Here is a 23989-nt window from a genome sequence, read left to right as displayed (position 1 = left end):
TTTGGACTTTCAGCAGGCTTTCGATAAGGTCCCGCAAAAGAGATTGGCGTGCAAAATTGGATTGGGGGTAAGGTACTGACTTGGATAGGGAACTGGTTGGCAGACAGGAAGCAAAGAGTTGGAATAAATGGCTCTTTTTCCGAGTGGCAGGCAGTGACTAGTGGGGTACCGCAGGGATCGGTGTTAGGACCCCAGTTATTTACAATATATATTAATGATCTAGACGAGGGAACTAGATGTAATATCTCCAAGTTTGCAGATGACACAAAGCTGGGAGGGCGTGTGTGCTGTGAGGAGGATGCAGAGAAACTCCAGTATGATTTGGACAGGTTGGGTGATTGGGCAGATGCATGGCAGATGCAGTATAATGTGGATAAGTGCGAGGTTATCCACTTTGGTGGCAAAAACAGGAAGGCAGATTATTATCTGAACGGCAATAGATTGGGAAAAGGGGAAGTGCAATGAGACCTGGGTGTCCTTGTGCACCAGTCGCTGAAGGTAAGCATGCAGATGCAGCAGGCGGTTAAGAAGGCAAATGGTATGTTGGCCTTCATAGCGAGAGGATTCGAGTACAGGAGCAAGGATGTCTTGCTGCAGTTGTACAGGGCCTTGGTGAGACCACACCTTGAGTATTGTGTGCAGTTTTGGTCACCTTATCTGAGGAAGGATGTTCTTGCCATGGAGGGAGTGCAGCGAAGATTCACCAGACTGATACCTGGGATGGCAGGAATGACGTATGAAGCGAGATTGGGTCGATTGGGCTTGTATTCGCTAGAGTTTAGAAGAATGAGAGGGGATCTCATTGGTACAAAATTCTAACAGGACTGGACAGACTAGATGCAGGAAGGATGTTCCCGATGGCGGGGAAGTCCAGAACCAGGAGTCACAATCTAAGGATAAGGGGTAAGCCATTTAGGACAGAGATGAGGAGGGATTTCTTCACCCAGAGAGTGGTAAACCTGTGGAATTCTCCACCACAGAAGGCAGTAGAGGCCAATTCATTAAATATATTCAAGAAGGAGTTAGATATATTTCTTAAGGCTAAAGGGATCAAGGGATATGGGGAGAAAGCAGGGACAGGGTACTGAGTTTGGATGATCAGCCATGATCTCATTGAATGGCGGAGCAGGCTCAAGGGGCCGAATGGCCTACTCCTGCTCCTATCTTCTATGTTTCTATGTTTCCATATTCAACAGGATAGCTTTGTAGCTAAGACAACAGTATCTTGTAGTAACCTACTGGATTGTGCCCTCTAGATAAGATTAAGTCCTTGTTTGTTACCATTAAGATTGGCAGAATGCGGAATTCGTCAATGGAGCTGAACATTTACATTTAGCAGTTCTGTGGTTCACTCAATTAAAATGTAGATTTAGAAGGGCCCAGTCATCAATTTGGGTTAAATTCAGTTCTTGGAATAATCGTGAATGGCACCAAACTTTATCAATTTACCACCTTGGGAATATTGCATGAGATGCAACAGTTTATACATTCCTCCACAATGTGTTCGTCTTTATTTTACATGATAGGTTACAAATTACTGCAGCAGGCGCATGTGAGAGATACAACAACAATAATAATCATAAACCCAATACATTGATAAATGCAGACCCGTGTCTTGCAAGATTTTTATCCAACAGCACAGTCCCTTTAAATAAAGGCATTAAAACTAAGCCCAAATTCTTCCAATTGATTGCATCACTGATCACTATACTGGCATATATTTTTGACTGTAAGTGTCTTTTGACATTAACAGATACCAATAACCGTCATTATAAAAGCATGTTAATACTGTAACTCCGTAATAAGGAGCAATCAGATATATGGCTGATTCAAGGAGAGAGTATTGCACATGAGTTATCAATGTCAATCTCACAACTGAAATAAACTTTAAATCATATTGCAAACCATGATGGAACCCCCTGTAAACCTGCCACCACTCCACTGAACAGCAGCAGCTCTCAGTTTTGGCAATCTTGGGTGTCTGTTTAAAAGCTTTTCAGTTGGGATTTATGTCAAAAAACTATAAATCTTAATTTTACCACATAGCTAATATAAAGAATGAAGGATGGCTGGAAGCCTGCTTGGAACTGTAACATGCTCTCAGGGTCCTGTTGTAGGGATCAATCATCGAGTTTTGCCCCTGTGGTTTATGGTATCACAATTGTGTTGTGCTGTCTTCACACCTCCCAGCCTTACATTGTTACCTAATTATACTGCCTGTATGGAGATATAGACCATTGAATAAATCTTTAATTTCAGTGATGGAAATTTCCATAATTTATTCAGGTTGAGGAGCTGAGACTAAATTTCCTCGACCTCACTCAGTGTCTCGAGCTGCCCAAAGCAGTGGATTTTTGTTTCCTCAGGCTGAGTCTAAATTGATATCGCCATGACTCATTGACATTGTAAATATGAATAGATTCTTTGCCCATCATCTCCTGAGGTAGATCTTTATTGGTTCTGGCAGCCCTCTGCCAACTCATTGAAATGGTCATTTTTCATGTGCAAGCCCAAACTGAATATCAGCAGACTACTTGGCCGGGGAGTCCAGAACCAGGGGTCATAGTCTAAGGATAAGGGGTAAGCCATTTAGGACTGAAATGAGGAGGAATTTCTTCACCCAGAGAGTGGTGAACCTGTGGAATTCTCTGCCACAGAGGGGGGTGGAGGCCAGTTCATGTTCCTGTTCCTGGGACTAGGGACAGGGTCACTGGCAAGGCTTGGAAGCTAAGCTAGAACCAGGCCTGGTTAGTACCTGGAGGAGTGACCATCAGGGAAGACCAGGTGCAGAAGGTCACGGAAAGAGCCCCGAGGAGGGGCGGTTGGTGAGAAGGTCATGGAAGGAGCCCCGGGAGGGGCGGCTGGTGAGCAGGCCCGGGCGTTGGGCTGAAGATTGTCGGACAGGAGGAATGGTGGAAATGGAATGGCGGCGCGCACAGACGCAGCGGCTTTGCTTCTCCCAGGACGGTGCTATTTACGTTTAATGTTAATGTTATTTGTACTGGACTCATGGGAGCTTGCAAGATCACATTTCGTTGTGCATTGTACAATGACAATAAAGTTGAATTATTATTATTAAATATATTCAAGAAAGAGTTGGATATATTTCTTGAGGCTAAAGGGATCAAGGGATATGGGGAGAAGGCAAGGACAGGGTACTGAATTTGGATGATCAGCCATGATCTCATTGAATGGCGGAGCAGGCTCAAAGGGCCGAATGGCCTACTCCTGCTCCTATCTTCTATAAGGTCAGACCTGAGCCCCACCTGATGCTCATCCCGTATCCGACACAGGGCTGACTGGGTAATAACCAGGGCAATGACTGACTTTCCCCCTTACTAGCTTGGGGATATTGATGTCAACTGCAATCCTCTGGTTGACTTCAGTTCTTTTGGAACAGACTGGGAGTCAAACCTGGGATTTTCCTGGTCTGTATAGCTCAGTACCCCATTTACTCAGAACCATTGAGGGAGCCAGTAAGAATAGATTAAAATCGTGAATTCAGGAAGAAATTAGAATTGGGACTGTGACCAGCATAAGGTTGCATGTATAATGGCAAGATAATAATTTTTATTCTTAGAATATTTAAAGTACTAAGAATTAGCAAGTTAGAGAGTAGGTCCATGACAAATTATTGGAACTTACTGTATGTGATTTTTGTAGCTGAACCTGCCACAGGCTTTTATTTTAATTGATGTGATGGGAATTTGAAGATGGTAAACAAAATTTCCTGGTGCAAGGTGAAAATCACAAAGATCAGAAACAAGCTAACCTGGTGATCATCTTCGAAAAAGGCAACAGAACAGTCAAGGCAACTGCAGACCCGGTAATAATACATATAAAATAATGGAATCAATTATCAGGAGTAAACTTGAGGATTATGTCTATAATAATAACTTAGTGAACAGCAGTCAATATGTATTCAAAGTGGAAGATGCTGATCAACTTTTTTGAGGAAGGGACAATCCAAGTGGACTGTGGAAAGCCCTACGACATAAGAACATAAGAAATAGGGGCAGGAGTAGGCCAATCGGCCCCTCGAGCCTGCTCCGCCATTCAATAAGATCATGGCTGATCTGATCCTAACCGCCAATCTACTGTCACAGAACCATCTCCTGAATCTAACAGAATTAGACACACGAAATAGGAGCAGGATCAGGCTACACGGCCCCTGGGCCCGCTCCGCTACCCACAGGGCCATGTCCGATCCGAACCTAGACTCATGTCCAAATTCCTGCCCGCTCCCCGTAACCCTTAATTCCCTTTACTTCTAGGAAACTGTCTATTTCTGTTTTAAATTTATGTAATGATGTAGCTTCTACAGCTTTTTGGGGCAGCATATTCCATGGACCTACCACCCTCTGAGTGAAGTAGTTCCTCCTCATCTCAGTTTTGAAAGAGCAGCCCCTTATTCTAAGACTATGCCCCCTAGTTCTAGTTTCACCCATCATCGAGAACATCCTCCCCGCATCCACCCGATCCAACCCCTTCACAATCTTATATGTTTCAATAAGATCGCCTCTCATTCTTCTGAACTCCAATGAGTAGAGTCCCAATCTACTCAACCTCTCCTCATATGTCCATCCCCTCATCCCCGGGATTAACCGAGTGAACCTTCTTTGTACTGACTCGAGAGCAAGTATGTCTTTTCTTAAATATGGCCACCAAAACTGTATGCAGTATTACAGGTGCGGTCTCACCAATACCTTGTACAACTGAAGCAATACCTCCCTATTTTTATATTCCATCCCCTTAGCAATGAAAGCCAACATTTCATTGGCCTTCTTAATCACTTGCTGCACCTGCATACTAACCTTTTGAGTTTCGTGCACCAGGACCCCCAGATCCTTTTGTACTTCAGTACTTTCCAGTTTTTTGCCATTAAGATAATAACTTGCTCTACGATTTTTCCTGCCAAAGTGCATAACCTCACACTTTCCAGTATTGTATTCCATCTGCCAAATCTCTGCCCACTTACTTAGCCTGTCTATGTCCCCTTGCAGGTTTTTTATGTCCTCCTCACTCACTACTTTCCCTCCCATCTTAGTATCATCTGCAAACTTTGATATGTTACACTCGGTCCCCTCCTCCAAATCGTTAATATAGATGGTAAAGAGTTGGGGACCCAGCACTGACCCCTGCGGAACACCACTAGTTACTGATTGCCAGTCTGAGAATGAACCATTTATCTCAACTCTCTGCCTCTGTTAGATAGCCAATCCTCTATCCATGCCAGAATATTACCCCCAATCCCGTGATTTTTTAGGCCCTTTGAGCCTGCTCCACCATTCAATATCATGGCTGTTCTTCTACCTCAACTCCACCTTCCCGCACTGTCCCCATATCCCCTGATTCCCTTAGTATCCAAAATTCTATCGATCTCTGTCTTGAATATACTCAACGACTGAGCCTCCATAGCTCTCTGGGGTAGAGAATTACAAAGATTCAAAACCCTTTGAGTGAAGACATTTCTCCTCATCTTAGTCCTAAATGGCTGACCTCTTATTCTGAGACTGTGACCTCTAGTTCTAGATGCTCCAGCCAGGGAAAACATCCTCCCATCATCTACCCTGTCAAGCCCCTTGAGAATTTTATATGTTTCAATGAGATCACCTCTCATTCTTCTAAACTCTAGAAAATATAGGCCTAGTCTATTCAATCCCTCCTCATAGGATAACCCCCTCATCCCTAGAATCAGTCTAGTTGCACTCCCTCTAAGGTAAGTATATCCTTCCTTAGGTTAGGAGACCAAAACTGTACACAGTACTCCAGGGGTGGTCTCACCAAGGCTCTATATAATTGCAGCAGTGATACCCGCCCTGCTGTATGCCTCAGAGACATGGAACATGTACAGCAGGCACCTCAAAGCACTGGAGAGGTACCACCAACGCTGCCTCTGCAAGATCCTGCAAATCCATTGGCAGGATAGGCGCACCAACGTCAGTGTTCTTGCTCAGGCCAACATCCCCAGCATCGAAGCTTTGATCATGCTCAATCAGCTCCGATGGACGGGTCACATTGTCCGCATGCCCGATACGAGAGTCCCGAAACAAGCGCTCTACTCGGAGCTCCGGCACAGCAAGAGAGCCCCAGGTGGGCAGAGGAAACGCTTCAAGGACACCCTCAAAGCCTCCTTGAAAAAGTGTAACATCCCCACCGACACCTGGGAATCCCTGGCCCAAGACCGCACAAAGTGGAGGAGAAGCATCCGGGAAGGCGCCGAACACCTCGAGTCTCTTCGCCGGGAGCAAGCGGAAGCCAAGCGCAGGCAGCGCAAGGAGCGCACGTCAACCCAAGCACCCCACCCACCCACCCCTTCAACCACCGTCTGCCCCTCCTGTGACAGAGATTGTAGGTCCCGCATTGGACTAATCAGTCACCTGCGAACTCATTTTTAATGTGGAAGCAAGTCATCCTCGGTTCCGAGGGACTGCCTAAGAAGATATAATTGCAACAAGACTTCTTTACTCTTATACTCTAATCCCTTTGAAATAACGGCTAACATACCATTTGCTTTCCTAATTGCTTGCTGTATCTGCATGTTAACTTTCTGTGATTCGTGTATAATCAGGTCCCTCTGGATACCATGTTGTACCTATTATTCCAGAAGGCATTTGATAAAATTACACACAAAACATTATTAATTAAGATGTTTTGTTAAGATGTTATGAATATTAAATGGACTGAAGAGTAGAAAACAATGGGTACTTGTTAAGAGGAGTTGTATCAGGATGAAGGAAGTACTGAGTGGAGTGCCCAAGGATCAATTTTGGAATCACTGCTGTTTCTAATTAACATCAAAATAACATGGGTTTAGAAACATAATGCATAGTGGCCAAATTTCCAGATAGTACTAAACCAAGCGAGGCAGTGTATTTGGAGGAGGCAGTTCAAAATTTGCAAAATGGGCTGAACAAAATATGTAGGTGAGCAGAACATGGCTGATGAAATCTTATGGAGACAGGTATATAATACTACACACAGAGAGGAAAAATGGTTGACACAAATATTGCATGAATGCTATTAAAGTAGCTATGGAAGATGTCTTGTTTTGCACACTTTGTACAAAAATAATAAATTGCAGGACAACGGAGTATTACAGTTTAAACTCTTTTAATGAAGCATCAGGTCTGTCAGACTCACAGCAGTGCAGCACCGTGTGGACAAGATGGAGTCAGGACCCGCTGGGTCTTCTAAACAATAGCAGTCCTTACAGATGCCTGCAGGCCAATGACAACTCAGCATGTGATCACATGTGAATAAAATAGGTATTCCTTACAGGTGCCTGCGGGCCAATGATAAATCAATATGCAAATATTACATTGTAGCGGTTCGTGTAGATCGCCACTAAATAAGAGAGTTTGACTTCGACGAACTATTAACAAGTTGTTTATTTACAGGAACAGACTAATTACATCACGTAAGATGGCAGGTAAGATGGCTGACTGTAGGAGCACCGTGGTATAGGTCTTGTCCCAGCGGGGACTCCACAAGGACTGAGTTCGCAGTCCTGTGGGGAGCGTGATGACGTCATCGCGTTTGTGTTGTGACGTCATCATGTTGTTCACGTTTCCCGCGCTTAGGGCGTCACGTGATGCGCGTCGTCACGTTTGCCCACACTTGGGGCAGTCACGTGACCGCGTCGTTGCGTCGCTGGCCATTGAGGCCGAGGTCAAAAGGCCGGGCTGTGCCGGTGCTTGCCGCGGGAGCAGAAGATCGCGTCGCTCCCGTTGGCTGGCCGATGCGGCCGAAGACGCTATGCCGGGTTGCGCCGGCGGCCGTCCTGGAAGGCCGAGTCGGGCCGGCGGCCGCCGCACGCGCGTTACGTCATACGTGACGTGACGTCAGCACGTTAGGGTACATCTTAAAGGGGCAACGGCCCCGACAGGTAAGTTAAAGGGGCAACGGCCCCAACAGGTAAGCTAACATATATAAGTAAGTTAAGTACATACAGTTAGATAAGTTAAAGGGAATTATGTATATATCTATATGTATGTAAGGGACAACCGGTGGTACCGCCACAACATCCCCTTTCTTTTAAAAGAAAAATGTTATGCATTGCTTTTGAACCTTTCTTCAACATAATGTTCTCAGTAGCATCAACATATAAGTAAATCAACATTTAACTAGCACTGAAAACATCGCAACGTTTCAATAACGATGTACAGTTATTTTTTTAGGGCAGCGATCCGCCTACACCCTTTGACAGTTCACAAGTCAAGGATAACTCTATTGTGCAGCGGCGGCAGTAGTCTAGCTGACCTGTCATAGTATCTCTTTTGGTGTTGCTGTCTCTGTACACGGTTTGCATGCACTTGCTTGTAGCTGACGACCTGCCAGGTCCTGTCTGGGATACGGTGAGGTATCATGGGCTCTTTGACATTTGATGGGCGGCGTTCTAGACAAATGGAACATTTTCTGACAATGTCCTCAATGTGTTTGCACATTCCGGGCCAAAACATAATGTCACGTACTCTTTGTTTGCATTTTTCCATGCCCATATGTCCAGCATGAATTTTTGTCAACATCTCTTCTCTGAGACTGGTAGGAATGATGATTTTCTCCCCTTTGAAGACGATTCCGTTGATTTGTGACAGTTCGTCTCTGTGGTTGCAGAATTCAGATATGCTCTGAGGGCATTTCCTCCTTTCCTCAGGCCATCCTTCATGTATGACTTTTCTCAGCAGTGTGAGTTGTGCATCTTTGTTCCTGCTCGGATCTCTTTCAATTTTGAGTCACTCACAGGTAAGCTGTTGTATACCATGTGCACCTGCACATCCATGCCTTCACTGAGGCTGCTGTCCTGGTAGCTAAGAGACTTTCTGGAGAGCGTGTCTGCGACAGGAATGTCTTTGCCTGGATGGTGAATGATTGTGAAGTCATACTTCTGTAGCTGAAGGATCATTCTCTGTAGCCTTGGTGGGGCTGCGGCTAGTGGTTTCCTCATGATTGACTCGAGGGGCTTGTGGTCAGATTCCACAATGACTTGTTGGCCATAGGCGTATTGGTGGAAACGCTTACAACCAAACAGAATTGCATATAGCTCTTTCTCGATTTGAGCATAGTTGATTTCACTGTCTGTGAGAGATCTGGAAGCGTAGCCGATGGGCTTTCCTTCTTGCAGTAATACTGCACCTGGTCCGTACTTTGACGCATCCACTTGTAGTCTGAGCTCTTTGTTGGGGTCGAAGTAGGCAAGAACTGGTCCTGGTTCTCTGGTGATTAGGTCTTTCATTTTCTGAAATGCTGTGTCGTGTTGTTTGTCCCACAGGAACTCATTGGATTGTTTGAGCAACTGACGCATGGGTGCGTTGATTTCGGAGAGGCTCGGGGCAAACTTGGCTAAGTAGTTAACCATGCCTAGTACTGTCTCTAGCTCTGCGCGGTTCTTCGGCGGCTCCATCTTCTTGATGGCGGAGATTTTCTCTGGATCCGGCTTAATGCCATCAGTTGAGAGGCGATGCCCGAAATAACTGATCTCGGTGGATCTGATTATGCTTTTCTCGGGGTTGAGCCGGATACCTTTCTCCCGTGATCTTTGTAGCATTGCACGGAGGTTCCTGTCATGTTCCTCTCTATTCCTGCCATAGATGAGGATGTCGTCTACGATTGCGACTACTCCGTCGAGGCCTTCACAGGTTTTGTCGATCTTCCGCTGGAATTCACCCTGAGCTGAGATAAGACCAAATGGTAAACGCAGAAATCGGTAGCGTCCAAATGGTGTGTTGAACGTTGTTAGCTTAGATGACTCTTCCGTGAGCTTGATATTCCAGTATCCTGATCGTGCGTCCATTACACTGAAGTAACGTGCTCCCACTAGCTTGGGTGTGATGTCATCTAGCGTTGGTAGAGGGTAGTGAGGGCGCTCGATAGCCTTGTTCAAATCTCTGCGGTCGAGACAGACTCTGAGCTTGCCTGTACGTGGTTTCTCAACCACTACTAACGCGTTGATCCACTCTGTCGGTTCTGTTTTCCGGACGATGATTTCTGTATTCTCCATGCTCTGCAGCTCCTCCTTCAGGCGACTACGTAGAGCAAGGGGTATCCTTCTCGGTGGGCAAACCACAGGGGTTGCTGCTGGGTCAAGGTGAATAGTGCATTCACCTGGGAATAGTCCGATTCCTTTGAAAACGTCAGCAAACTCCTCCATGACTGTCTGCTTCTCAACTGGTGCTGTCAATGATAGCACTAGCTTGACGAGGTCCATGTCTAAACATGCCTTTAGACCTAGCACTGGAGGTGCTTGAGTGTCAATAATGTAAAAGTCCAGCATCATGTCGCTTTCTTTGTGCTTGTATTTCATCACGCATGTGCCTTTTACAATGAGCTGCTCACCCCCATAGCCGGTCAGTCTGAGTGAGGTGGGCTGTAGCTCACACTCATCCTTCAAGCTGTGATACTCACTCAGAGGAATTACATTAACCTGAGATCCAGTGTCTCGTTTAAACTTAAGCTCTTTGCCCTGTTTTCCGATCTCAATATCGGCAAAAGCTTGCTCAGTCTCTGAAATCTGTTTTTTCTGTGACACAGAATCAATAAACAGTTCCTCTGCATTTGGCTCGCTATCTGGCATTTGGCTGTCACTCACTGTGTGTACTGCTTTTCCGAAAACAGTCTTGCAAACAGTCTTGCAAAGTGGTTCCGTTTACCACATTTAGTACATTGCCTTCCTTTGGCAGGGCAGTACTCCTTTTCTCCATGCCAGTTCTTTCCACAATATCCACAGTTTTTGAAGCATTTTATGTCTGTGTCGCCCATTTTTAGAACTCTCGCTGTTCTTTCTGTTCTGAAACACGCTCTCTGGGCAGTGTTCTTTGGTGTGTATCTATTAACTGCGTGCACTGTGATGCGCTATCAATTACTCATAAAAGACTGAGAGTTAAGAGAGTAACTAAAGGCTTTTATTAACAAAAGAATGAAGGTCTGCCTCGAGTGGTCGACCGGTCCAGAAATACAAAGGGCTGGGGAGCAGTCACCTTTATACTAGGACTTGTGGGAGGAGTCAGCCGAGGCATGTCCAGGCATGTACACAGTGGAATACAAACAGTGGTTTACCACACACTGTCTGTTCACTCGAGCTGCTCGTGGCACTGGTTATGGTTTTCAACTGTGCATGGGCTATCTCGTGCGATCTAGCTATGTCCATAGCTTTGTCCAGCATTAGCCCGGACCCAACATTCAAAAGTTTCTCTCTCACTTTAGTTGAATGTATTCCAAACATGATGCGGTCCCTGACCATCTCATCTTTATCTGCATATACACAGTCTTTTACCAGCACTTTTAACTCAGTCACGAACTGTTCAAACGACTCACTAGCTCCTTGTACTTTCTCCTGAAACTTGTACCTAGCGAATATCGTATTTGTCTTGGGCATCATATATGATTCAAAATGGTCAAAATAACTTTTCAGTACCTTTGCTTCATCCGCGGTGAGAGACCATGGCCTAGAAATTGGGTTGAGGCGCCAAACTGGCGCCAAGTTCGCCTGAGCACAGGATTTAGCGCAGCGTTCGAGTCTTCAGCGATCATCAGATATTCAGTTTCATTGCCCCTAGAGGGAGACGGGGCGAGGCTCGAGGCGCTCCGCGTCCCTCTTAGGGCGCTGAAACTGAATATCGCAGCGCAATGTGCCGCAGCGCCACATGCTGCGGCACGGCACGCTACAGTACTGCAGGCCTTCCTCCCATTGTTAAGGGGGAGGGGCCTGCAACAGCACGATCCCCGATCCCGAATGCCGGCAAAAGAGCCCGGCACCAAGGAGAAGTGCCGGGCTCTCGGGAAACAGCCGGCAATGCTGTGGGGGGGGGGGGGGTGGCGGTCTGAAGGCCGGGGACGGAGGTGCTGGCAGGCGGCCGCACAGTAAGGCCCCGTGAACCGGGCGCGGGTAGCGAACGGCGCAACTGCGGCATTCACAACCAAATCTCGTGAACGGGGCACGAATGGGGTGCTGCGCACACCGATGACGTCATCGGTGGTGGCGCAGCGCAAAAGGCTAACGCCACCATTATCGCCCCAACTCAATATCGTGGGAGGCGCAGTCAGTGGTGCTACAGCCACTGCCTGCCTCTTTAGGCGCTAACAAGTGGCGCTACTCACCCAATTTCTCCCCCCATATGTTAAAAATGTCTCTCCCTTTTTCTTCGATCCACAGGAGTAGGTAGCTGCATCTTTCTTCCTCCCCTTTGCTTTTCAGTGGACCCGAAAACATCAACTCCACGTGTTGCTTGAACTTCCTCCATTCTCTAAGTAAGTTCAAAGATTCCCAATTCATTCGGGGTAAGGGAGCTCCAACGATGTCCATTTCAAATCCCTGTTCTGACACCATGTCTTGTTTTGCACACTTCGTACAAAAATAATAAATTGCAGGACAACAGAGTATTACAGTTTAAACTCTTTTAATGAAGTATCAGGTCTGTCTGACTCACAGCAGTACAGCACCGTGTGGACAAGATGGAGTCAGGACCCCCTGGGTCTTCTAAACAATAGCAGTCCTTACAGATGCCTGCAGGCCAATGACAACTCAGCATGTGATCACATGTGAATATAATAGGTATTCCTTCCAGATGCCTGCGGGCCAATGATAAATCAATATGCAAATGTTACAGAAGAAGTCCAAGGAGATCTAGGAGTCTTTGTAGACTCAACACTAAACGTGGACAACCAATTCAGAGCAGCAACCAACAAAACCAACAGAATGTTGAACTACAGAGCCAAAGCATTAGAACACAAGTCAGAGGAAGTCATGCCCAAACTGTATGGGGCTCTGGTCAGGCCGCGCCTTGAGTACTGCGTCCAGTTCTGGTCACAAGAGACATTCAAATGCTAATGGCAGTGTGGAGAAGAGCCAGAAGGCTAATCCCTAGTGTTGAGGTTTGCGTTATGAGGAAAGACAGCAGAAGGTGTCTGGAGGCAATCTTTTAGAGTGATATATGATGGTAAACAGTATGGAAAAGGTAAATACGGAAATTACTTTCAATTCAATTGAGAGATTGGGACAAGTGGGAAATGGGTTCAAACTAAAAAAACGCTAATTTAAACAGCAAGTTCTAAACAAAGAGTAATCAATATGTGGGTAGAGTAGTGGAGACAAAAATTCTGAAACTATTTAAGAAACAATTAGACTGCACAATGGGGAACTCTAGGGTCTTTCTGGACTTTCTAGATGGATGAACTAAGATGGGGCGAATGGCCTTCCCCATCTATAATTGTTTGGTGAACATATTTCACCTTAACACAAAAGCAAAATACTGCGGATGCTGGAAATCTGAAATAAAAAGAGAAAATGCTGGAAATACTCAGCAAGTCAGGCAGCATCTGTGGAGCGAGAAACAGAGTTAACGTTTCAGGTCTGTGACCCTTCGTCAGAACTGGGAAAAGTTGGAGATGGAGCAGGTTTCCCTTAATGTGTGGAACATTAATCAAAAATGATTTTTCTTTAAAAATATTAAAGAATCCACATTCACAACAGTCCAGATTAAAATTAATTTGCTGCAGTAATAAAACAGCATTATTTTTTCCTATTAAGTGGCATGGCATCAGGATCAACTGGAGAAAATCAAGTAGATATCTCTTATAAATCTGACGCTGATGGTTGCTAGGAACTTGGAAACTTAAGATAAATGGTGTAAGGGGCCAATAGGGACACTAGAGATTTCCCATCCCCTACTACATGCTCCGGCATCCCAGGCTGAGCATGTAATAGTTAATTGTTTAAATTCCTATATACCAGTGACTGGGAGAGACTTCCAATGACAGGAGTGTGGTATACAAAGCCTTGCCATTGCAGATTTTCAACTGATGGTGAATGTTAAATGCAGCAGGCATGAACCATAGCAACTTTCCTATCTGAAAGAGGGTGAATGGTCATGAGCGACAGGGGATCTAAAAGGAGAGAACATATAAATAAAAAACAAGGATTTAAATGCAGTTAAACTCTTTACTTTCTTATTCTCAAAAGTGGAAACAAGCTAATGATAAATGGGCTTTTGCATCCAAATTTCTGATCAGTTATAGCTAAACTGCCAATATGAATATGGCTTAAGCAAATGTAACATTTACGAAGCTGCTCCAGTCATAACCTTGCAGAGGACAAAACAGCTAACATCTCTCATGCTGTTGTGTTATAAGTAGAATACTCAATGGTAAGTCATTAAATGTAGAACCTATTGAAATCACAAGCTGCAACGATATAATTCACTCACATCTGTGATATTCACTGAAGTTGTTCCGTTCCATTCACTGGTGAGATAACTGTATTTGTTAGATTACCGTGGAGTATCCTCTATATATTTCATTGTAACCCTAACACTACTTTTAAGGGAAATGCATTTAAAATAGATCAGAAACTTTGTTCTGCTTTTCAGGTTAGGAAAGTAAGTAGTTTAATGGCATTTAAATCCTTGTCTTCATTTATATTTATTTCTGCTTCAAATCCTCTCATTCCTGCCGCCGCACCCGCCCCCCCGCCCCCCCCCGCCCACCTTCATCTACCCTCCCTCAGATGGGAGAGCTCACGCAGCCACCAACACTAATGGTCCATGATCATTGGCCAGAAAATGGAAGTCAGGAAAGGAAAGGCCTGGTCTTGCCTGGTGTAGGGATCTGGCAGACATTCAAATTTCAATTCCACTATGTCTAGCTGAGCTATCAATCAATAATTACTTTCTCCAGGGAATGAAGTTGATCTAAATTTACCGTAGAGATCTCATTCATCACTAGGAATCTGAAAATGTTTAGTCCACAGAACGCAGAATGATGCCTCCACGCTTGCTATGATTCAATGTTGTTATTTGCACTGAGGAGATTTGCACGTCATTCAATTATCAGTTGCAGTGCTATTATACAAACAACCCTTTGCCCCAACAGCAACACTGATCACAACAAAACCACTCTCACTTTTTTTTAAGAAACTACTTAATTCAGCCAGAGTCTAAAGCAATCTACACATCAATGCTCCACTGGTTATCGAAACACTTTAGGGCTCGTGCTTTCAAATAAGCAGAAGAAATCTGGTCAAAATCAGAATATGCCTTTTAAGCTGGAATGAACAGTATTAGCATCCTGAAGAAGTCTCTACCATTCCTGTCAAAACCCAGTTGAAGCCACAGTGCTTCCAGACCGTACTCCAGAGACCTCCTGGTGGACTCTACAGCAGATCTACACTGTGGAACCCCTAGTTGTAGATCATTGAATAAGAGCGAGTTAGAGTAGGGAGCGAGGATACAAGGCTGTGTAACATTTTTAAAAGGAGGGAATTTAGATTATTGGGAAATCTGAATCATTGCTGTTTGATGAGGCCACTGTACTTCTAATTAAAACTATATTTAATGATTAACAGGTTTTATGCTGAAATAGGAGGCAGGGAGCTCATTTTTGCCAATAGATCTCCGCTCCTGCTTTTTCTCTCCGTCCCTTGGTTGAAGACCAAACTTACTAAATCATTGGCACAGCAGGATAATGATGTGCTGTTTCATTTGAGGAATATTTTGTTTGATCATTTTATACTTGGAACCTAATTTTTCTGTTTCACTTCTGCTTTGATTGATCATTAGGGAATTGTTACTGCATTTGATGATATACCAACAAACACTGCATTTCAAAGTAATTCACCAGATATGAAGCACTTGGATGCTTTTCTGAGAAATGTGACAAGACACAATATAAATTAAAGTGTTTCTTTATAGTTTATCCTTATCTTTTAAGTCACTTCATTAAGAGCTTTGAGTTTATTTTTTAAATCCAAATGTTATGTTTCCTCACTGTATATTCAGTATTTTCTTTTTTTAAATCTTTTTCCATGCTCATCAAAGTGAGGGATGTTAGCACTGGGGAATGGGATGTTTTCCCATTTCAGGCACGTATCCCAGTGTCAGTGATGTAAGAAAACTACTAGGCACTTGGTCTGAGTATTAAACAAGGCTTTAATCAACTGTTTTTCAACATGGAGATCTAGTTGTGTCCTTTACTAGTTCCTGTTAAAGAATGTCCTGAGCAAGCTGGGCCCATGCCCGGGTATTTATACTCTCCCTGGACAGCGCCACCAGCAGGCCGCCCAGTATCAGTTCATAAGTCATTTCCACATGAATGACAAGATTCATGTCAGTCAGTATTAAACAATCCTAGAAAATGTGCTTAGATCCCAGATATACTGTAGAATAAAGCTCCCTCTACTGTATACCAACGCTGTGCCTAAATCCCAGTCTCAGAACACTCCCCAATGCAGCAGTAAGAATGTTTTCATTTCCCACACCAACCATCCCAATTGAACCTCTGAGTGTGCTTGAGAATTTAGGGTCCACAATCGCTCTCTTTTTTTAAAAATGGAAGAATGCCTGTTCCTCTCCACACTGGACAACCCATTAATGAAACTGTAGGAACACGTGGTTTTGAAACATGGAATTTCATTAAATGGCTGTTAATTTTTGTCCTGGTGATGTCAAGTACGAGCAGCTAAGTCCCATTCCTTATGGAAATTATTATCTAATTGTATCACATACGTGTAAACACTGCTAGAGACCTCGAAGCACTAGTTCCCCTTTGAACGTGTAACACCAGAATCTGAGAATGCTTAGATAACATGAAAACATGACAACAGTACAGAGTATTAGCCCAGGAAGTGTTATGCCTAAATTCAAATGTTCATACTTTAAAAAAAATATAAATGAACCCAAATGCATTTTGTCAGCAGTTTTATCCTACAATGACCAAACAAACTGAACTATCAATGCTGATGTTTCCAAACATGTATTTCATATGAAGTTAATACAAGTTACAGGTGATTGTATCTTCACTTTGGACAATTGAAATTTTATGAAAATTGTTATTTAATCTAGCACCAATAATGGTTAAAACCGCAATGACTTAAAGAGGCTTTGACAACATTAATTTCTGCCTTGCAAGACAGAAAATAGCAATTGTAAATACAGTGCCAGCCCAATGGAGTATTCCTCATGGGGTAATGGAATCTGCCATAGTTTTACAATTATCAACAGTTTAAAAGATGCAATTTAAAAGAAAAAAGAAAGATTTGCATTTATATAGCACCTTTCACAACCACCGGACTTCTCAAAGCGCTTTACAACCAATGAAGTACTTTTTGCAGTGTAGTCACTGTTGTAAAGTGGGAAACGCGGCAGCTAATTTGGGCACAGCAAGCTCCCACAAACAGCAATGTGATAATGACCAGATAATGTTTTTCGATGTTGGTTGAGGGATAAATATTGGCCAGGACACCGGGGATAACTCCCCTGCTCTTCTTCGAAATAGTGCCATGGGATCTTTTACGTTCACCTGAGAGCGCCGACGGGGCCTCGGTTTAACGTCTCATCCGAAAGACGGCACCTCCGACAGTGCAGCACTCCCTCAGCACTGCACTGGAGTGTCAGCCTAGATTTATGTGTTCAAGTCTTTGGAGTGGAACCCACAACCTTCTGACTCAGAGGCGAGTGTGCTACCCACTGAGCCACAGCTGACACTTTAAGACAAATGTTTTAAACTGTTCGCAAATGAAATTTTGAAAATGACGGCAGACTCCATTATTATATCAAATGGGATGCCCTTAATTGTTTTGGGCCTCTCACTGAACTTTGCTAAATGAATTATTCAATTCACATATGCTGATGTCACCCACACTTACGGCAGAACATTTCTAGCCCACTAAAGTGCAATTTAGGGAACAAAAATCAGAAAATTAAATTTTCGAGTGCGCATTGCAAACAAGGATCAGTAAAGGAAACTAGAACATTTAGTCACATTACACTTCTTTTATGTTCCTGCTGCCGCTTCCGATATGTATGGTGACACACGGGGGAAGATGTTCATTTGCTGTCCGGGTGTCAAACTGGTGCTGTGGATTGGCCGGCCATTATAGAAACTGCGCGATTTTCAAAAGTCATCGGCAGGCACTCGCTGTTCCTACAATTGAGAGCATTACTTTGTGCACAATCTGGGCTAGTGTGACCTAGGCCAGAGGTTTCCAAACTTGCTTTGCTGAGGCCCCCCCCCATTTGGAGATTCATGTCAAGCCCCCCACCCCCCCTTTCTAAGAAACGGTATTTTGCATCTACTTTTATTTTCTCGGCTAACATAAGATATTGTTTAAGACAAAAAGCGACATGAATAGCACAGAACTGCCGAATAAACTTGAACATAAATGAACGCTCGACGACTCGCCCTTATCTCAGTGTAAAGAATGAGCCCATATGCTGCAAGCACATAATTTGTGGAATCTTGGTTTGATTTTGGAGAGTTTCAACTGCTAATCAGTCTCTGCAGTCAAGCAGCCTTTCAGCCCTCTGGGTATCTTTCCAGGTTTCAACATGTTTATAATTGAACTGCTCAAAAATTAGATCTCGAGAGACACTGAATAAAATCAGGCTTTCAATAGTATTTCATTATCTCTGAAATGAAAAGCACAGATAGCAGTGCTTGAAAATCTTTTACCCTATTTTATTATATTTATAAAGGAACTTGCCATTATAGGGCCCACATTGATCTAAAATTAATAAAATCTGCTTTCACAATACACTTTATCACCTGCATTCAATGCATTTCTCCGTTCTAAATTCTCTTAAATTACCTTTTGCTGCAAGTATATTTCTTACCTTTCCCTGATCTATCGTTTGTGATGTGGTAAATGGTGAAGGACACAGATCGGGTGAACCTTGACGCTTTGCTCATATTGGATGATTATATTACCCGTTAAGAGCAAAATGGCGTTGTCCACCTGGTCCCTTTTTAAGATAAAGTTGCCCCAAGACCCATCACACCCGCCACCCGTTTCCATGACAGTGACAGCGCAAGCCCGGCTCCTGGAGGCTGTCCGTCAGGCCCAACTCCACGGAATCAGCTTGGACACTTGGAAAAAGTGACCGAAAGCTCAGCGAGCAGCAAATGCTATTCAGCCGGCAACCCGAGTGCCGGGGGAACAGTACAAACAGGAGCGGGTGGCTGTCCAGGTAACTTAGGTTCCAACCCCTCATGCCCCATGATAACCTCATCGCACCCCTCCCCGCCCCCCACCGGCCCAAGGTGGGCACAACTGCCCCCCCCCCCACTAGTTTGGAAACCTAGGCAAGAATCAGACCCTTTTATTGTCTTAGGATTTTGGCGTAAGATTCTTACTATGCCACTACATCACTTCTGAAGATCCTGGCCCAAAAATTCCAGTTGGGGGCTTCCCGCAGGTGTAAGCCCCCGACCTGCACTTACCTTGCGCGCTGGCCGTTGAGCTGTGGGCCCGCGTGGAATTCCGATCCTGGGCCTCCTCCAACTGCCGGCACGCAGTGCTTGCGTGTCCCAGGGGCGTAGTTAGTGCGATGCGTCCCCTGGGATCACGTGAGCCATGGGCAGCCAATCAGAGGAGGGAAAAGCCCATTCATAAGATTGCCTAAACTTATGAATATACAGGCCCCAAAATAACAGTAAACCTTCAAATAAATTTTTAAAAAACATCACACTTTTAAAATAAACTATAAATTACATTAAATAACTATTTTAAATGATTAAAAATTGTTTTTCAAAAATTTAAATAAAAAAGGGGCTAAAAATAAACTTACCTTGCTTTAAAGTATTTAAAAATAATAAACCTGTGGAAAAAATGTTTTAATTTTAATTAATTGACCACTTACCTTTTAAAATGCAGGCCTTACGCCTGGTTTTTACATTTCCAAAATCTAAAGATTTACCCTCATGGAAAAACCTGTAAAAAAAACGTAAGTTCAAAGCGCACGCGCAGACTCCCGTGCGCACACGTTCGACCGCTGAACCCCTTCGTTCCGAGGAACAAAAGTGCCGGTTTCCCACGCATGCGCAGTGCATGCAAGAAACCGGCACTTCCATCGGGTCCACGCATGAGTACCCTGTGCGTACTCACGCGTTGGGACCCGAACTTCTGGGCCGATCAAATTAGTCAGACAATAAATTTTTGTATCAGGCCGAATTACCAAACAGGTTTAGAAACATAGAAGATAGGAGCAGGAATAGGCCAATTGGCCCCTCGAGTCTGCTCCGACTTTCAATGAAATCATGGCTGATCATCCAAATTCAGTACCCTCTCCCTGCCTTCTCCCCATATCCCTTGATTCCTTTAGCCTTAAGAAATATATCTAACTCCTTCTTGAATATATTTAATGAATTGGCCTCAACTGCCTTCTGTGGTAGAGAATTCCACAGGTTCACCACTCTCTGGGTGAAGAAATTCCTCCTCATCTCAGTCCTAAATGGCCTACCCCTTATCTTTAGACTGTGACCCCTGGTTCCGGTCTCCCCGGCCATCAGGAACATCCTTCCTGCATCTAGTCTGTCTAGTCCTGTTAGAATTTTATAAGTTTCAATGAGATCCCCTCTCATTCTTCTAAACTCCAGCAAGTATAAGCCCAATCGACCCAATCTCTCCTCATACATCATTCCTGCCGTCCCAGGTATCAGTCTGGTGAATCTTCACTGCACTCCCTCCATAGCAAGAACATCCTTCCTCAGATAAGGCGACCAAAACTGCACACAATACTCAAGGTGTGGTCTCACCAAGGCCCTGTACAACTGCAGCAAGACATCCTTGTTTTTGTACTCGAACCCTCTCGCTACAGGGAGGAGGTCCAGCATCTCGTGAAGTGGTGCGCCGATAACAACCTGGCCCTTAACATCAAGAAAACCAAAGAAATCATTGTGGACTTCAGGAAGTCTAAAGCCGGAAGTCACACCCCCATCCACATCAATGGGGCTGTGGTGGAAAGGGTGGACAGCTTTAAGTTCCTCGGAGTCCACATCACGGAAGACCTCTCCTGGTCCCTCAATACCTCCTCTCTGGTGAAGAAGGCCCAGCAGCGCCTATATTTCCTAAGGAGGCTGAAGGGATGTAACCTGTCACCCCTGATCCTCTCTAACTTTTACCGCTGCACAATAGAGCGCATCCTGACAAACTGTATCACAGTATGGTATGGCAGCTGTAGCTACTATGACCGGAAAGCCCTGCAGCGGGTAGTCAAAACTGCCCAACGCATTACCGGCACCCGGCTACCGACCATAGAGCACATATACCAGAAACGCTGTTTACGGAGGTCACGGTCCATCATCAAAGACCCTACCCACCCCAGCCACAGTCTGTTCGCCCTCCTGCCATCTGGGAGACGCTACAGATGCATTCGCACCCGTACGACCAGATTTAGGAACAGCTTCTTTCCCAGGGCTGTCATCCTACTGAACTCCACAAATAAACTCTAAAGCCTGCACATCTGCCAATGCACTTTATTATGGTTATGTTTATGTTAATGTATTACAAGCCATATGTATGTTGAATGTATAAATGTCTTAATCTAAATGTACACTCTCGGGAGCCGCAAGCCTACATTTCGTTGTACTGCACTTGTGCACTAACAATGACAATAAAAGTTGATTTGATTTGATTTGATTTGATTTGAACATACCATTTGCCTTCTTAACCGCCTGCTGCACCTGCATGCTTACCTTCAGCGACTAGTTGCATTTCCCCTTCTCCCAATCTATTGCCGTTCAGATAATAATCTGCCTTCCTGTTTTTGCCACCAAAGTGGATAACCTCGCAATTATCCACATTATACTGCATCTGCCATGCTTCTGCCCAATCACCCAACCTGTCCAAATCATACTGGAGTTATCTCTGCATCCTCCTCACAGCACACACGCCCACCCAGCTTTGTGTCGTCTGCAAACTTGAGATATTACATCTAGTTCCCTCGTCTAGATCATTTATATATATTGTGAATAGCTGGGGTCCTAGGACTGATCCCTGCGGTACCCCACTAGTCACTGCCTACCACTCAGAAAAAGAGCCGTTTATTCCAACTCTTTGCTTCCTGTCTGCCAACCAGTTCTCTATCCAAGTCAGTACCTTGCCCCCAATCCCATGTGCCTTAACTTTACACGCTAATCTCTTATGCGGGACCTTATCGAAAGCCTTCTGAAAGTCCAAATACACCACATCCACTGGTTCTCCCTTATCTATTTTACCAGTTACATCCTCAAAAAATTCCAGTAGATTAGTCAAGCACGATTTACCTTTTGTAAATCCATGTTGACTTTGTCCGATCCTGTCACTGTTTTCCAAGTGCTCTGCTATTACATCTTTTATAATGGACTCTAGCATTTTCCCCACTACCGATGTCAGACTTACCAGTCTATAATTCCCCATTTTCTCTCTACCACCATTTTTGAATAGTGGGGTAACATTAGCTACCCTCCAATCCATGGGAACTGTTCCAGAGTCTATCGAATTTTGGAAGATGACCAGCAATGCATCTACTATTTCTAGGGCCACTTCCTTCAGTACCCTAGGATGTAGATTATTAGGCCCTGGGGATTTATCAGCTACTGATTACAGTCACATTCAGAATTATGTACAGATAAAAAATACTGCAGATGCTGGAAACCCTGGGGATTTATTAACGGCTAAAGTCTTTTACAGTAGCAGAAAAATAAAGGAAAGGACTTACATTTATAAAACACCTTTCATGATCTCAGGCTGCCTCAAAGCATTTTATAGCCACTGAAATACTTTTTGAAGTGTCACTGTTGTCATGTAAGGAAACGTGGCAGCCAATTAGTACACAGCAAGGTTCCACAAACAGCAATGAGATAATGGCCTGAGACCAGACAATTTTTTTTTTTTTAAGTGATGCTGGTTGAGGGATAACTATTGGCCGGGACACCAGGAAACCGCCCCTGCTCTTATTCAAATAGTGCCATGGAATCTTTTACGTCCACCTGAGAGGGCAGACGGGACCTCGGTTTAACATCTGATCTGAAAGATAGCAGCTCCGCCAGTGCAGCACTCCCTCAGTACTGCACTGGAGTGTCCGCCTGGATGGCTTATCTCTAGAGTGGGGCTTGAACCCATGACATTCAGAGGCGAGTGTGCTGCCACTGAACCAAGGCCGACACGTTTACAGACAATTGTTCAAAGCTCAAATGACAATAGTTTTGACCCAGATCATGAAAGAGTTAAACAGGTGAACTAGTCGGTTGAGTTCCTTTGAATGGCTGTTTCTTGCAGGCTTTTCAAGTACGTACTGTAATAGATAGTGGACTCCTCAGTAGCAATCTAATCAGCTACTGATTATAGTCACATTCAGAATTATGTACAGATACAAAATACTGCGGATGCTGGAAATCTGATGAAAGGTCATCGACCTGAAACGTTAACTCTGTTTCTCTCTCCACAGATGCTGCCTGACCTGCTGAGTATTTCCTGCATTTTCTGTTTCTATTTCAGAATTATTTAGATATTCCAAATAATGTTCACATCTTGCCTGTCTATCAATTGTGGCTTGATCAAAATTGTACCTAACAAGGGTTTCAGAATTGCCCAAAACTTTGATTTTTCTCACTCTTTGATCTATAGTTTTTTTTACCATTGAGAAGTCACTATGTGTGACTAAGGGAATTATTAGTACAATTGTCAGCCATCTAGATCAATACACATACAAAGGGGTCTAAGCTAAGGTTGTCCTCAATAGGTCTCGACATCAATGAATTCCCTAGTTATGCCTGTTAATTGTTCCTAGCATTTGGGCGATGGTTTTCCTCAGGCACTATATCAGCCAGGAACTGATAGCTTGACTGGCTTCTTTCTGATCTGCTCCAGGCAGAGTCATGGGGACACAGTTATTTTCGTAGCAGGTAGCAGAAGACCAATTTTGAGAACCCGTTTATTTCAGCTACTGAGGTAGAAGACCGGATTTCTGTGTTGGAACAGCTTCTTAACTGATGCTGGGATGGTTTGTGCGCCATCCCTTCTATAAACCCCTGGAAGTTAATAAATGTGACAGAGAAAATGGAGTAAAACAAAATAATGGCCACCACATTTTTAAGTCCACAGCCATGATCTCAAGAACGTATTAGTGTGCTTTCCAGATTCACCCTTGCCTCTGTTTGTTGTATTTCTTTCTTGCTCTCCTAGCATGCTCTCCACTGTTCCCTCCCCCATGGTTTCCTGTTATTGAAGTCATTCTTGGCC

The 23989-nt window shown here is 44.2% G+C and overlaps 1 protein-coding gene across 1 annotated transcript in view; it reads right to left on the bottom strand.

Annotated features, from left to right (window-relative positions):
* Positions 1 to 23989, bottom strand: part of dtx1 (deltex 1, E3 ubiquitin ligase) — a 348134-nt gene that overhangs the window by 102696 nt on the left and 221449 nt on the right. The gene's annotated exons all lie outside the window — the stretch shown is intronic.

The sequence above is a fragment of the Somniosus microcephalus genome, chromosome 19, assembly GCF_052327205.1.
Source record: "Somniosus microcephalus isolate GS21.2 chromosome 19, FLI_Smic_1.0, whole genome shotgun sequence".
Taxonomy (NCBI): Eukaryota; Metazoa; Chordata; class Chondrichthyes; order Squaliformes; family Somniosidae; genus Somniosus; species Somniosus microcephalus.
The sequence above is the reverse complement of the archived record's forward strand: the minus strand, read 5'-3'. Positions and strand labels throughout refer to the sequence as shown.